General features: G+C 36.5%; 1 non-coding gene across 1 annotated transcript; it reads left to right on the top strand.

The window, feature by feature from the left end:
* The first annotated feature begins 11,683 nt into the window (after window positions 1–11,683).
* TRNAK-UUU lies at window positions 11,684–11,756 on the top strand. The gene has a single exon. It is a non-coding gene; the product is annotated as a tRNA-Lys (tRNA).
* Window positions 11,757–16,343: the final 4,587 nt, after the last annotated feature.

Raw genomic sequence — 16,343 nt, 5'->3', positions numbered from 1 at the left:
CCTGATAAAACAATGCCCCAAGAAACAGACAAAAGAACTATGGGCTACAACCATTAACACAAGAAGATGGTGAAATATATTCTTGAAGAAAACCTGGGTTGCAGAAAATTGTCTTTAACAGGGCAGCGAGAACAAAGAACAAGGAAGTGTCCTTGGATTTCTCTATTCCTCATATCACACACCTAATATGTCATTAAGTCTGATTAGTGTTAACCATTTCCCAGGCCTGTCTACCGCTCTCCATCTCTACCACTATCACCCCAGGCCAAGCTCCCATTGCTTAACGCCTGGACTACCATGGGACCCTTCTGCTGGTCTCCTTGCTTCTACTGTTAAAATTCAATGATTTATTTTCATTGCAGCAATTGGAGTGGCCTCTCAAAATAAAATATATAGTCAGATCACACCCCCACACTATTTAAAAACTTCTAATAATAGCATGGAGAAGAATTATGTACATTTGTAAATCCTTATGTGATCCCGCCTCTGCTTACCCGTCTGACTTCATTCGTATCACTTTCCCTGTCATCCACTGCTCTCCAGCTCCTCTCACTGTTGACAAAGTCAGACTATCTGCCTTCCTCTCGTCACTGAGATAGATCTCAATTCAGAAGCCACCTCCTCAAACAGGCCTTCTCTGGCCATACATTTAGGAAACACTGAGTCACACTCAACCTTACTGATTCTCTGTAGAATACTCATTTCTGTCTGGTATTAGCCCTGTATACTTATTTACAGGTGTGACAGACAGACTTCAAGGTAGCACACATCATCCCCATTTCCTGGTATTTGTACCTTTGTATAATCTCCTCGCCCTGGGTTTCGGCAGGACCTCTGACTTGCCAACGGAATATGGCAAAAGTGATATGATGCCATTCCTAGAATTAGGTTACATTTTTTTGTAGAGGTGACGGGATGTTACCTCTGTGACAGGGTACATTACAAAGGACTCCATTTCATTAGCAGACTTGCTCTAGAGACTTTTCCCTTTGCTGGCTTTGGAGATGCAAGCTGTTAGGTTTTAAGGGACTCTCATGGAGACAAGGAATTGCAGGCAGCTTTTAGAGGCGGAACAAAACATTGAGGCTCATAGTTCTACATGTACAAGAGCTAAATGCTGCCAACTGAGCTTGGAAAAACCCTGAGCCTAAGACGAGAACTCCGGTTTGGTTTATATTTTGATGGTAGCCTTGGGAGACCCTAATCAGAGGACCCATTGTTTGGATTTCTAGATTCACAGAAACTAAGAGATAATAAATGTCTGCTAATTTGAGTTGCTAAGTTAATGGTAAGTTTTTACACAGCAAGAGAAAACAAATATACCAATTTATTGTCTCTCCAGTTAGATTGTAAACTCCAGTGTCCAGAAGAATGCCTGCCACATCGTGTTTCAGAAATATTTGTTGAAGGAATATATGAAAACAATTAGGTTATTAAACACTTTTTCCCCTTAAAACAGTTTCATTTTAACTGAAGTGTAATAGACACACCATGTCGCATTAGTGTCAGGTGTACCGCATAGTAATTCGACAACTCTAATGCTTACCACAAGTGTAGCTACCATTTGTCACCATACAATGCTGTTATACTACCACTGACTATATTCCTTTTGCTGTACTGTTCATCCTTGTGATTTATTCATTCCATAACTGGAAGCTCATTCCCCTTCACCCATTTTTGCCTCTCTTCCTAGCCGCCTTCTCTGACAGCCATCAGTTTGTTCTCTGTATTTATGGAACTGCTTCTGCCTTTTTTTCTTGTTGTTGTTAGGTTTTTTTAGATTAGTAGTTAGCTTTTTTTGTTTGTTTTGTTTTTTTAGATTCCACCTATAAGTGAAATTATATCATATTTGTCTTTCTCTGTCTGACATACTCTCTAGCTATCCATTAAATAATGTCCCCATTTCTGGCCACAGTTCTATTTATCAATTTTTCTGGCGCATTCATGTGTTTTTATCTTGTTTTAAAAAATAAACTTTATACATATGCGATAGGAACATGACAGTGATGGATGGCAGCATTCAAAGCGTGTACTTAAATGGCCATCTTAATCACTCTGTAACTCTTTAACTGCAGTACTGTTGTTGCAGAGTATGAGATACTGTCACATTTCTATTGATCTAACTTCCAGATTGTCATACGTATATATTTCAAATGAAAAAGTGAAATGATCTCTAAAATAAAAAGATTTATTGTAAGATTCATGTTAATAGTGTGACATTCCTAGAGGAAATATTCAGGAGAAAAATTCTCACTACTCAATATTCTTCCCTTCCTTGATATCGCTCATACCGTTTATTTGTTTTACACACTATTATACCTGGAAAACTGGTGATGCTTCTTCAGTGTGTTAATGTTGGAAAACCAGATGAATCAATTATTATACATTGTTGTCACATCTCTTATCTATTGTAAGTGATGCTGCAATAAACATAGGGGTGCATATATATTTTTGAATTAGTATTTTCCTTTTCCCTGGGTTAATATCCAGTAGTGGAATTACTGGATCATATGATATTTTTATTTATACTTTTTTTGAGGAAAATTTACATTGTTTCCACAGTGGCTATACCAATTTACTTTCCTACCAACAATGCTCGGGGTTTCTTCTCCATTTCCTTGCCAACACTTGTTCTTTCCTCTCTTTTTGATACTAGCCATTCTGACAGGTATATGGTGATATCTCATTGTTGTTTTGATTTCCATTTCCCTTATGATTAGTGATATTGAACATCTTTTCATGTGATTGTTGGCCATCTGGATGTCTTCTTCGAAAAAATGTCTATTCAGGTCTTCTGCTCATTTTTAAATTGGATTATTGTCTTTCTGGTGTTGAATTATATAAGTTCTTTATATATTTTGGATATTAACATTTTATCAGATGTATCATTTGCAAATGTTTTCGCCCATTTTGTAGGTTGCCGTTTCATTTTGTTGATGGCTTCCTCTGCTGTGAAAAAGGTTTTTGTTTTGATGTAGTTGCAATAGTTTATTTTTGCTTTTATTTCCCTTGCCTGAGAGGATGTATCTAGAAAAATATTGCTAAGTCCAGTGTCAAAGAGATTACTGCTTGTATTTTCTCCTAGGATTTTACGGATTCAGGTCTCACATTAGGTCTTAAATTCATTTGAGTTTATTTTTGTTTATCATGCAAGAAAGTGGTCCAGTTTCATTCTTTTGCATTTTGCTTTCTGGTTTTCCCAGTGCCATTTGTGAAAGAGATTGTTTTTCTCCATTACATATTCTTTCCTCCCTTGTCATAGATTAATTGGTAATACAAGTATGGGATATTTCTGGGTTCTTTTCTTTCTTTTTTTTCTTTTTTTATTTATGATAGTCATACAGAGAGAGAGAGAGAGACAGAGAGAGAGAGAGAGAGAGAGAGACAGAGGCAGAGACACAGGCAGAGGGAGAAGCAGGCCCCATGCACCGGGAGCCCGATGTGGGATTCGATCCCGGGTCTCCAGGATCGCGCCCTGGGCCAAAAGCAGGCGCCAAACCGCTGCGCCACACAGGGATCCCTATTTCTGGGTTCTGTATTCTGTTCCATTGATCTCTGTGTCTATTTTTGTGTCAGTACCATACTGTTTTGATTACTACAGCTTTGTAGTATACCTGAAAATCTGGGATTGTGAAACCTCCAGGTTTGTTCTTCATCAAGATTGCATTGGCTAGTCAGGGTCTTTTGTAGTTCCATACAAATTTTAGGATTCTTTGTTCTAGTTCTGTGAAAAATACTGCTGGTATTTTGATGGAGTTTCATTAAATTTGCACATTGCTTTGTGTAGTTTGAACATTTTAACAATATTAATTCTTACAGCCCATGCTTATAGAATATCTTTCTATTTGTTTATTCTGTCTTCAATTTCTTTCATCAGTATTTTGAGTTTTAAAAGTATAGGTCTTTCACCTTCTTGGTTAAGTTTACTCCTAGGTACTTTACTCTTTTTGCAATTGTAAATGGAATTGTTTTCTTACTTTCTCTTTCTGCTACTTTGCTATTAGTGTTTAGAAACATAACAGGTTTCTGTATATTAATTTTGCAACCTGCATCAGTTAACATTTTGAAAGAGCTGGTGCTCATTTTTAATGCATTATCCATACTGCTACAGAATGTTTAGAGTTATTGAAGTGCTAACTGTCGCGCGCGCTGGAGGCGACAACCGTCCAGGGATGAGGGTAAGGGAATGAGGAAAAGAAAAGAGACATAAACAGAGTGGGAGCAGGAGGGACATATTCGGCCTCAGCCACAATGCCAACTTTATTTGTATTATTCACTCTTTTATAAAGCAGGGTTGTTTAACAAGCAGGATATTTTAAGCTTAGTTCTCCAGACATGTCCTTTCACAGTAGACAGCAACAGTATGCGCCCTTGAATAGATAGCTATAGTATGCGTCCTTGAGCCACAAGCCTTCAACAACAAGGGTGAGACAGGTGGGCCGCAGTTGGAAGAGTCAACAGAGAGCCATTGCTCCATCCATTAACCCCTTCCTGGCAAGCGGCTCCCAACAGCTAACCAGGTTAACATTTTGATATTGCATGTTTTCTTCAGCAGGAATGAGTATCAAATATATCTGTCTTAAAAGTGAGAAAACAATAATAGCTGACACATTTATACTCCCCCTTATCACATGCCATTATGAGAGTAGGTGAATGTTTAACTGAGTAAAACAGAAGTGGAAGTAAGCTTAGAAATGTATATGACCACCGGCTATATATACAAATGCTCATAGAATTCGATGTGTTTGTCATTAAAGGAGGTCTGATGGCATCATTTGTTGCACCTGCTCTTAATGGGGCAAGAAACAGTGAGCAAGGTGTTTAAAATGTTTGGCTTCCCAGAGCTCACTATGAAGACACTATCTCTAGTATGTGAAGTCGTTTCTCACCTGAAGGGTTGGTTTGTCTTCACACCCATGAAATCTCATTTTCTCTGCTGACACTGCCAATTTAAATTTATTTTATGTGTGATGTAGACAGATGTCTGCAAGGAGCTGGACTGAGTCCATTAACCCTTCACAGAAGGAGGTGGTTTTAATGCTTAAGTGGTAGTTATCAGTTCTGACTCTTGGTCCTAGCTTTACCACTTCCTGGTAAACTTGACTAGTATTTGGTGCATTGGACAAACACTAAGTAGACTTATAAATAAAATAATCATAAGCTAATGGTTTCCTAAGGCCAAAGGAAGCATGCACCCTCTTTTTTTGGTTAGTAGGGTATACTGTTGTGTCACAGCCAAAGTGTACAAGAAGAAAATGAAAATATCGTCACACAGGCTGTGTGGGCATGTGTGAATTCAGAGAAGGAGCTTCCCACTGGCTCCTCAGGGAGGAGTGAGGTCCCCAAATCTGATTTTCCCTGTCTTCTGGTACTATTTTAAGAAGTTTAAAAAATTTTTTTTAATAGTTTTTTTTTTTTTTTTTTAATTTTTTTAATTTTTTATTTATTTATGATAGTCACAGAGAGAGAGAGAGGCAGAGACACAGGCGGAGGGAGAAGCAGGCTCCATGCACCGGGAGCCTGACGTGGGATTCGATCCCGGTCTGCAGGATCGCGCCCTGGGCCAAAGGCAGGCGCCAAACCGCTGCGCCACCCAGGGATCCCTAAAAAATTTTTTTTAATTAAATTTTTTTTTTATTTTAAAAAATAATGCATTGCTGTTTCAGATTGAGTCCTAAAAAAACAGAGACATTAGTTTGCTGAGGAAAATTGCTGTATTGGATTTTAAAATGTTAAGCCATAATTCTCTTTTTAAGCCCTAATTCTTATATTCCAGGCTAATCAATGTTTACTCTTAATAGTTAAAAAAAATCCTTCTTACTTTATGCAAATACACATTTTTCAGACTGCTGAGCAAAGTACAGTTGATTTATAGCCATTAAAATCTTTTCTAGACCCAGAGGACAGAATGTAAACTTGCTTTATAACTGAATGTTAGTCAACTACGAATTATTTGATTTTGGTTTTTGTTTCTCTGTATTTTCAAAAAAAATTTTTTTTTCAAAATTTCTATCACAGCGTATACAGTTTCTCTTGAGTGTAAAATAAAATAGTGTTTGTTTTTTAAAGTGCTTTCTGGCAACGTTAGGAACTTTTATCAGTAAAGATAAAGACTAAAGCCATGTTTTGTCTGCTTTGGTTTTTGTTTTTATTCTCAACGTAGATTTCTTTTTAAAAAGTTGATTTAGGTGAGTTCCTGTTTTTGGTTTTCATCCAATCCCTTACCAATTAGCTCTGAACTCATTTCACTCCAAAATTTTTCCTTCCTTCCTTCCTTCCTTCCTTCCTTCCTTCCTTCCTTCCCTTCCTTCATTTCCTTCCTTCCTTCCTTCCTTCCTTCCTTCCTTCCTTCCTTCCTTCCTTCCTTCCTTTTGTTTTTAAGTAATCTTTACATCCAACATGGGCTCAAACCTACAACCTGAGATCAAGAGTCTCAGCTCCACCAATTGAGCCTATCAGACACCCCATTAACATTTCTTTTTTGTGTTTACAGTTTCAACATTCCTTTTAACAACACAGAGGTCTGCAGAAAATACTATGCTTCATTAAGCAGAATCGATTAAGGAAGGGAGTGTTGGAGATGTTGGCAGTAAAGACTGTCATTGTTTGCAAGCTCCTGGGCCATAAGAGACTCAGCAGTTTTCTTTCCAGTTTAAAAAGCTGCATTGTAAAAGACAGGTCAAAGCATGACTAGAAGAGCAAAGAGAGATTTGTGTAAGAAATTAAATGCACGTTAGAGACATGACCAAGAAGCTCTCTTTTTGTCATTTGTTGAAGAGTCTATCATGAGATAGACCATTACTCAAGATGCAGTGTTTTTCTGTGTTTGTTTCACATCAGATATTACTGCATCCCAGGCCTTTACAGATTATACTGCTGCTTGTACCTACCACATTGCCTGTGCTCTTGTGTGGTTCCTGGGTCTGCTTGCTGTTCACTTCTGCTCTCAGTTCTGTCATATTGCTTCAGTCACAAGACTGGCCAAAAGTTAGTTGAGAACACGAGGCTCATGAAGCTCAGGATATCCCTGCCTTTCTTTACTGCAATAGCTTTCTCAGGAAGGTTAGCTTGATTACTTCAGTTTCCAGTTCTTTTCTAGAGCTGGTATCGTGAAAGCCAGAGTGCTGACTTCCAACAAGCTATTTTTAGGCGAGTCCTATGTTCAGACTCTGATAAGTGTCCCAAGTGCAATATGCTAGAAAATGCCAGTAAGTGTTCAAGACTTCAAATTGTACAGCTCTTTGACCCTTATGGAGCATTTTCATATCCAAAAGATGTCTTGTTTAACTCTCACAAAAACTTCTGAGTTGGATAGCATCCCCATGTCCCAGAGACTTAGCCAGATTCAGGACTGATATATGGCAGTCTCAATTTCTATTTTCAGATTTTGTCCCAGTACAAATGGGCTTTGCTTTTTTTCTGTTTTCTGGGGTAAACTTACCTTGCTGCATTCCTCAAAGGTCAAGAAAAAATGGAGGAAGAGAGAAAAAAGGGGTTTTCTGATAAATGGCAAGTTTAGAGCAGTAATAGTGTAAAAATACATTTGAACTAAAAATAGATTCATCATACCTTTTGGAAGGGTTCTTGGAAGGCTTTCCAGCACCTGAAAATGCCTGCTTTTCATGGCCAACCTCTGATGTGGGGAGAGGGTATGCTCAAGGAACATGCTATAGCTCACCATTGAGGGAACAGTATGATCTCAACTATTTCTTCCCTGTGGTTAGGTGATTTCAGAACTGTTCCTAGCCCTGAAAGCTGCCTGTGTTTTGTGGGATTTCCCCTGTCCTGCCTTACTTGGACGGGTGCACAGTCTTAAAGATAACAAATGATCCCATGGGCTATTCATGACCATGCTTTCTGTGCCAAGTTTAAATAAGGAAGATTTATCTGGGTAACCACAATGCCCAGTGTATAGTATTCATACCTCTCTGAGATCATAGACCAGGTCCAGCTCCCAATTTGCTGGATTCTCTTGGAAATTTATTATCTGAATCAATGAGTTTTAATAATTTGGGCTTATCAACAATTCAAATTAGGGTAACCAGATATTTTAGAAGTCAAGTCAGTTCATTGGCTTACTGGCTAAGGATGCTAAGACTATCAGGAAAAATTTGAGTAGTTTTCAACACTTAGAGACAACTAAAATATAAAGTATGTGTGTAAATTATTGTCTGCTGCCCCCAGCTCTTATTGCATATTCCTGGCATCTGCCACAATCTCCTGTGAAACATTTATAACCTGTACTTGTAAAACACTTTGCACTTGATTCTGATAATCAAGGTGTCCTTTCGAGAAGACCTGTTGATTTTATTTGGAGGAAAAAGGAGGAATTAAAAGCAAAAAGGAAAACTCTCCTTTCCCTGTGGTACTGTCTGCATAGCAGCTATTACTGATTATTTACTTGTTTATTCCTACCCATTCATCCATCCTATAGACTCCACGAGAGCAAAAACGTCCCGTTTTACTGTGAACTAAATAAAGATTGTTGAATGAATACAAACAACTCCTGAGAGTACCTTTATCTACTCTACTCATTGTACATTAAAACATTAAAACTCAGTATATTTAAGTGCTTTAAAAATTTTCAAAACCAGCAATGAACAAATGAGGAAAGAATCCAGATCTCCTAGCACCTCTTCTTCTCTGTGTGTTGGTTACTTCCAAGTGGTCACCTGCTCAAGTACATTCATCCAAATCATATTTGTCAATTGCCAATGTGTCAGGCACCTCAACAGGTGTTGTGATGAATACGGAAAGTATAATAACACTGTTCTTGACAAAAGGAATTCATTATCTAGAAAGAACAGTAAAACACATCCATTGAAACTACTTCCCCAAATGATTACTCCTCGGATGTGAATAAAACCATTGAAACTTTGGCTTATTCATCAATGACACAGCAATTTGGCACAACCCCTTTTGGTAAGAAGTCATGTATATTGGACAGCATATAAATATCCTTTGCCAAATTCATCTACCTGTGTTTCTGTGATTTAGGATATTGTTTCAGTCACTGTGGATATATGGTTAGTGAGTCTATGGATCTTTGGATGGAATCATTGGATGTGATTTTTTTCTGGGTCTCGACAACATACCATCTTTTGCCAGACAGTTTACTGATCCTTTAATGGTGTAAGGAAAGGTAAGAGGGGGACTTGGAATGAGTTAAGTTTTCATTTTTAGGCTTTAAGCAAGGCTTGGATTTATCTGCCTAAAGACCTGAGGAGTTTACTTATTAACATAAGGCAGGCAAAAATCCCATGTTGTCAGCAAAACTCTGATGGTATCAAAATAAATGAGTCATGTAATTTCAGCTTTTGAAGGTGGGGTTTGAGAAACCAGAAAAGAGGCTTTCCCGACTGACAGGGCCTGTCAGGTGGCAGCAGCCTAGTGGCTACAAACACAGTGCAGGTGCGGAGACCACCACCACCAGGGTGCCTACATCTGGTGCTCTAATGCAAAGGAAGAATTTTTTTTCCTGGACGATATTCAGAAGCACCATGAAACAAACTTGTCTGTTGTGATCCCTGCGGTCTCAGGCAGATCACAGATTTCAAGAGGACATGTTGCTGAACAGTTTCATTGCTCAGGGCTAATTATTCATATGAGAATCCACCCAAGAAAGTTGCTAAACTGGTTTGCTGGCTGTTTGGTGGAGACTTTTAAAGAGACATTGCCACATTTCAATAGAGAATTCTGTTTTACATAAAGATCCCACATAGAACAGTGAGAAACCAAGTACTGATGACAAAGTAAATGGGACTTTTCTTAACTTCTGTCCTTAAAAACATCATATTTAAAAGAAAACTGAAGAGCATGACAGCTGTTCATAAAACATCCTACTCAAACGGCAGATTTAAAGTTTATTTATAGAAAGCATTTGTAGGCTATGAATGAATGGAGATGAGTTGGAAATATGCCATATCTTTCTGTGGGAAAATCATGATAAAATATTTCTCAATAAGATTGGCTTAGAGACTCTCCACAACAACGTGCACACACCAAAGACAATCTTTCTTATACTGTAAAAAACAAAGAATATGCATCCTTGGTTTCTTAATTATTATTAATTTTTGAATGAAATTTCCTTAAGTAAAAAAGAAGAAATAAATCTTTTTACAACCACTATTTTTTCTTTCTTTCTTTCTTTCTTTCTTTCTTTCTTTCTTTCTTTCTTTCTTTCTTTCTTTCTTTCTTTCTTTCTTCTTTCTTTTTTTTCAACCACTATTTTCATATGGTTTCTGGAAGCTTTTGGCAGAAATTCTGTGCTCCCAAGTCTTCCTCAAATTTTAAGGGGAGAGATAACGTATTTTTTAAAAAGTGCAGCTAAGTTAATAATTTGATATGAGTTAAAGACTCTGAGCTTAGCCCCTGTTCAACAGGATTGGATATTTTCTCTGTATGTTTCCACAGCTCCTGTCTTCTTTATCTGTATGAACACAATGCAGCCTCTTGCCTAAACCACGCATCTAGTAAATGGTTTGTTGAGTATATTGCTAAATACATCTAAAGCTATTCTCTATTTTAATGAAGCACGTCTTGAGTGGGATTTAGTGCATGACTATCTCTATATGTTTCTATTTATAACATGTGTTTTATGAAAACCCATTCCACTGACTATTGCTAGAAGTAGAATGATTTGACTAATCTAATAAGGACTTCCACACTTCATTTTAAAACACTGCCAACCTGTGATTTAGGAATGTAAAAACTTTCTTATTTAACCTGTTTAAATATTGTCATAGACTCAAATAAGAGGGTAAATAACATTTACTAGTAATCCAGGATATCCGGTCATCACTTTGCATAAATATTATCACATTTAATCGTCACAACAAGCCTATCAGGTGTTATTCTGCCTATTTTATAGAGAGAAGAAACTGAGATTCAGAGAAACTCCCTAGTAAGTAAATGGGAGAAAAGACCAGGTTCAAGCTTAGATCTGTCCCACAGTGCCCTTTATACGTACCTATTAGGATTTGCAGTTATTCATATCTTAGTATGAATTATATTTATTCTGATTTATTTTCTGCTGAATATAACATATAGTATTCCCAAGAAAGGGGGGATGTTTAAGGAAAAGGAAGAGGCATCGACTATTTTAAAGAAGGAAATTAGAGTAGGAATCTGGGGTAGTTCTGTGAGGCTGTATAAACAGAGCATGAGGTTCAAAGATGTTTACTCTGTTTGTTGAGGAGAGAGGAGGTTGAGGAGGGCATCTTGTGGGAAATAAAGGAAACACTAAGGGAAACAAAGGATGGCAAAGTCTTTCTCTTTGAATTTTGACACATTTAGGGGTTTTTTTTTTAAAGATTTTATTTATTTATTAATGAGAGATACAGAGAGAGAGGCAGAGACATAGGCAGAGAGAGAGAAGCAGGGTTTATGCAGGGAGCCCGATGTGGGACTCGATCCCGGGTCTCCAGGGTCACACCCTGGGCCGAAAGGCAGGTGCCAAACCACTGAGCCACCCAGGAGTCCCAACGTATTTAGTTTTAATGATAGGAAAGAAGCAGCCTATCTTTAAATGGTGAAGTGATGGTTGTATTCATCCTTATTGAGGAAATTCTAATTTTGATAGGTTAGAGAAGTGTTTCTTCTTTAAAATTCACTTCATCTGTCTTTTCTTTAGGTATGGCTTACCTAAATAAATAATGATTAAGAATATTATAAGTGGTGGGATGCCTAGCTGGCTCAGTTGGAAGAGCATGTGACTTTTGATCTCAGGGTTGTGAGTTTGAGCCCCATGTTGGGTATATAGATTACTTAAACAAATAAAGAAATAAACTTAAAAAAACCCAGAGGATTAGAATTGCAACAGAGAATTCGAATTTTCTCTGCCTGAGACCAAGGGCAAACTATAGCCCTCTCTCTTCAACCTAGAACCTGAGTTTGGAAAGGCAATTTCATCCACTCATTCCATAGGCTCCCAGGGGTGTAATGCCTAGATCTCTCTTGTGCACATCTGTTCATGTGTCTCTTTTTACTCAGTAAGCTCTGTTCTGCTTCTGCAGAATGAATCATAATAAAATAACTAAAGGTATATACCAAATGATAAGAAATTAGGCTCTTACCAAAAGATTGGGATCGTCCCCTGCATATTTTCAGAAAATAATGCTTTGAAAATAGAACTAAATCACAAGAAGAAGTTGGGAAGGATTTCAAACACGTGGAGGGTTAAGGACCATCCTGCTAAAAGATGAAAGGGTCAACCAGGATATTAGAGAAGAATTAGAAATTAGGCTCTTTTCCTATAACCTTTACTTGAGAAGCTGAAGTGTCAATGTCCCCAAAGATTGAACTATTTGAAAACAGCCCATCAATAGTTACAAGCATCAATAGTTATAATTCAATCAATAAGAATATCAGTGGTTGAGAAACCCTGGAAGAAGAGCTCACCTTTAAATAAGGCTCTAACATTTCCTGGTTGTTTGACTTTGAGTCGGTTACTCCGTACATCCAAGCTTCTAGTACCTCACCTATAATATGGGGTAATGATTTTACCAAACTCATGAGATTGTGGTGAAGATTAAAGAGGATGGTCTGTGTACATGCACTCAGTGCCGTGCTTAATATGTAGTAAGCTCTCAGTAAATATTAATATCCCGCTCTGCCCTGGAAATGAATTTTGAGCTTCCAACTGCTCTTCAGCTTATACTTGAGTTAATTCTCCTAGGTAAGAGGTCCTTTGTATTTCTATTTGTTTCTATAATCCTGAGTTTAACCCAAAACCGATATAAACCAGGACAATCTGACAATAAAACATGAAAAGTTAAGTTTGGAAATAAATAAGTCTAGCAAATTGAAATTACTTTCCAATCTTATATGCTTCTGGAAATGTGCTTGCTTGCTCTATAGATCTTTAGGAACAGAGAGAGAATAGGACAAATTTTGTTTATGGAGTTAGGCTTAAATTTACTTCATCCCAAATGATTGAAGATTGGAAAATTCTAATAAAGAGGGGAAAATATTCTCCAGAGATATTGCAGTTGATCATAGTATAGTTGACTTAAATAAAATGTGTATGAATTTTTGAATACACAGGAAACATGAAAATCTCCCTCCCATATTTACTCTTCTAAAATATGTCAGGAAGTTCATTGGCTGGAGCCTTCTGTACATGTGCCCCTTGCATGAGAAGGCCTCCCCCCAAAAGGAGGGGAACCATAGACACATCTATGTGCTCAGCTGAAGATTTTATAATCTCCAGTCAAATCTGTAGGTGTCATTCATGGTCCTGGCAAACTCTAAATGGGCCTGATGCTCCACTGCTTGTGCCATTTAAGTGGAGTATTTACAGGTGTTAGCCAACTATTATTTTTCTAATAGAATAATTTTGTCATATGATGCCAAGTATATTATTTCAAGTGCCGTTGGTAGATTGGAATTTAATGTTTTATTTATTTTTGCTGCCTCTCTTTAATTGTCATGTATATTATTCATGCATGCTTCTTTGCTTACACCTCCAAGCCATGGTGATCTTCCTGCCATTTACGCCAGCACATCACTATGTGCACTATTGGAAATAAGTAAGAAGATGGCAAATCCCAAGGTCTTTACTAAATAAAATTGGATCACAATATTATGGTGGATTTTACTTTCTAAATAAAGCTTATTTCTGCCAATATTAAATTATTATATAGTCTTCTACCAGGCTTTGGTAAAATAATAGAAAAAGAGAGATAAGGAGTTTGGCAGAGGAGTAAAATGTATATATGAGTCTGTGTGTGGGGGTGGGGGTGGGGGCGGTGTGTCTGAATACTGAGAATAATCCTTATGGTGCTATTTTGTTGAAAAATGACACCATGGTAAGTATTTTATGCACATTAAATATAATGTGACTATTCTGAGTTATACCATTATCAAATATCACCACTTCCTATTTTTTCTCACAAACTAAGAAAGGAGATTCCAGGTAATTTTTAATATTCAATAACCATTGAGTACTCTTCTTAGGAAAATAGAGAAAGTCTTGTAAAATTAGAAATTGATACAAAAAACCCTAGAAAAATTAAAATCTATCAAGTTTTACTTTTTCTTTCCAGGTTTTCATAACAATTTTTTTCAAAAATGGAAATTAAATTACTATTTGGGAATGAAAAGTAATTGGCTCACTGCACAAGCCTTGGGTAATAATGAAATAAAAATATAAAAACTCAAATTATTAAAAAGCAAAAAGAGGTGCACCTGGTTGGTTCAGTCAGTTAAATGTCTAGCTCTTGATTTTGGCTCAGGTCATGATCTCAGGATCCTGGGATCAAGCCCTGCGTCAGGCTTCATGCTCAGTGGGGAGTCTGCTTGAGATGCTTTCTCCCTCTGCCTCCCCCAGCTCTCTCTCTCTCTCTCTAAAATAAATAAATAAATCTTAAAAAAAGAAAACAAAAAATGTAAAAAATGCCAAACTCAAAGTATTATTTTTTAAAAAGCAAAATGAAAATAGAAGTCAATTTGATATAAAATAATTACTAAAAACTAAAGTTTTGAAAAAAAATGATAAAATTAAAAAATTTATTTATATATTTTCACGTTTTTAATCAACCTTCTTTCCTCAGCATTCTTATTGCCAAAAATAGTTGAGGCATTGTAAGCACAAAGTGGTTTGAGGTAAAATAGTTTGAAAGTAAGGAAAGACTGACCATTCAAAATGATAAAAAAGAAAAAGGAACCCAATGAATAATGGACTTTGTAGTTACTAAAAAGACACAATCATGATGAGATCTTACGATGAAAGTATAACCATAAACATTTGAAGTAGAATAGCTATTAGGTCATCAAGCTTCTTTGGGGAGAGATGATTTACCTTATTTTGGTAACAATGAGATGCAGTGCATATTCACAATAATTTCAGAATTTTAGTAGATGTAAGAACTTCAGGACAGTGCTCTAACACATCCACCATCCACATAGCCTGTGATGCTGTCATTAATGAAGGATACAGAGAAGTATCTAATTTAAATTCTAGAGTACTTTATTAGTGTGAGGAAAGATTCAAGAAAGCAACAACAATAAATACTTCACTTTATTCAGTAATATAGTCATTTACATAACTTGATCAATCTACACTTAAAAATAAATCTGAGTTTACCTAACAAGTCTGCTCATAAGTACTCCCTAACCAGGGAGGCTCCCAGAAGCACTGCCTGATAAGTGCCTGGCATATGTTTCACCCTTTAATAATATTTGTTGAATGAATATGTAAATCAATGAGGTACCAATTACACAAGTAAAGACAGCTCAGTTTTGGGAAGCAATGAAAAAATTAACAGTAAACTAGAATTACAAGTGTTGTATATTTCACTTTTCTTTTATTATTGATCATGATTTACTTGATCTAGAAACAGTATTGAAATCAAGCAGAGATTTTAGCACGGTTCATATTTTTCCTATATTGCTATTGAGAACATTTCTCGTCTCCTAGTAATCATTCCTATTTTAATAATACTTGCTTGGAAATATATTTAGACAGAAATTTTTATTTTGGATATTTTAAATCAACAGATACTCAGGCAAGACAGATGACCAAAATCGTTTTGTGAATATTCCTGTAAACCAGATGAGGCTCATTATTTAAAGTATTATATTACATGTGTGTAATTAAAACTATTTAATTATTTTCAAAATATGAATTCAACATTTTCCCCAAATTAAGATAAGATTTTCACACATCCCTATTTACAAAAGTATGTCATTTTTCAGTAACCATACCCCTAGAGTTTAGAAAAGACCTTTTCTTCTTTTTCCTAAATATCTGGTTTGTTAACTGGAGAAGAATATTTTCCTGTTTGTTTTAGTGATAGATGAAATAAATACAAATATTTACCAATAAAGGGTACTGTATTCATGGGATAGTTGGAGTCAACCATGACATTACATATAAATGTTATAAGTTTCAATGATCAAAACTACATTTAATTTAATTAAATAAAACCTGGAGAAATAGTTATTATTTTCAGAAAAGAGCCCTTAGACTGTATTACTTAAGGAATTTAATGCCTGAACATTTTTCCAAATATTTCTTTTTAAAAAGTTTAATGATGGGATATCTGGGTGGCTCAGTGGTTGTGCATCTGCCTTCAGCTCAGGGTGTGATCCCAAGGTTCCCAGATTGAGTCCTGGGATCAAGTGCCAAGATCAAGTCTTTCCCTGCGGGGAGCCTGCTTCTCCCCCTGTCTATGTCTCTGCCTCTCTGTGTGTCTCTCATGAATAAATAAATAAAATCTTTTTTTTAAAGTTTAATGACATTGAATAATATTTGTGAATGCATAAAACGAAAAATTTGAAAGACAAAATGCCAGTTCTAGACCAAGTTTTCTTTCCATCAATAAGCCTGTATTTACAAATTG

Source organism: Vulpes lagopus, chromosome 1 (genome assembly GCF_018345385.1).
Source record: "Vulpes lagopus strain Blue_001 chromosome 1, ASM1834538v1, whole genome shotgun sequence".
NCBI lineage: Eukaryota > Metazoa > Chordata > Mammalia > Carnivora > Canidae > Vulpes > Vulpes lagopus.
This window is presented reverse-complemented; position numbering and strand designations above follow the sequence as displayed.